We start from the raw sequence: 619 nt of genomic DNA, 5'->3' as shown, positions 1-619 counted from the left end.
GCTTCTCTTTTTTAGCATCTTCTTAGGATTCTCACCGTCACCGGCTTCACTTCCTTGCTGGCTCAGCCTTTTGCCGCTTTAAACATGGAAAAAATGCGGCTGGTCAGAGCTTCGATTCTAGATCTGTCCAGACACACAAGACACACACAGTAGGTGGCCGATAAGCATCCACAGGCCATAAGCCGGGGACCCTACCGTACCTGAGTGGCCCTGAGGGGTGTCCCCTGGAGGCAGAGTCGTCGTCATTGGGTCCCCCGGGATCCCCTCTGTCCCGGACGGGGGGCTTCTTCCTTTTGGTCCTTAGGGACTTCTCTGTGAAAACACGTGAACGCCGACATTGGCTCGGTGACCTCAGGCAAGTGACGGCTTTTCTCGGCCTCACTCGGACCCAGGCTGACAGCATCTGGGTCTCTCTGTGGGCCGGGGATGCGCCCAGCACCTTCCTGCAATGGGGCCCACTTCCCCGGTGAAGAGGCCGAGGCCCGGGGGAGCGGGGGTGGTGAGGGCACGCCGCAGACGTGGCAGAGCTGGGGCCTGCCCCGCGTGCCTCCCCCGCGCCCGGCTGACGGGAGACACAGGAAGCAGCGGGACCCAGACGCTGGCCCCTCGGCAGCCGTCG

General features: G+C 62.7%; 1 long non-coding RNA gene across 1 annotated transcript; it reads right to left on the bottom strand.

Moving 5' to 3' along the window:
• Positions 1-26: 26 nt before the first annotated feature.
• On the bottom strand, positions 27-469 carry LOC111734626. Its single transcript, XR_002778521.1, has 2 exons — positions 201-469; positions 27-76 (listed from the first exon to the last, which is right to left on the bottom strand). It is a non-coding gene; the product is annotated as an uncharacterized LOC111734626 (long non-coding RNA).
• Between the last annotated feature and the right edge of the window lie 150 nt (positions 470-619).

This window comes from Pteropus vampyrus, unplaced genomic scaffold (genome assembly GCF_000151845.1).
Source record: "Pteropus vampyrus isolate Shadow unplaced genomic scaffold, Pvam_2.0 Scaffold2539, whole genome shotgun sequence".
Lineage (NCBI taxonomy): Eukaryota > Metazoa > Chordata > Mammalia > Chiroptera > Pteropodidae > Pteropus > Pteropus vampyrus.
This window is presented reverse-complemented; position numbering and strand designations above follow the sequence as displayed.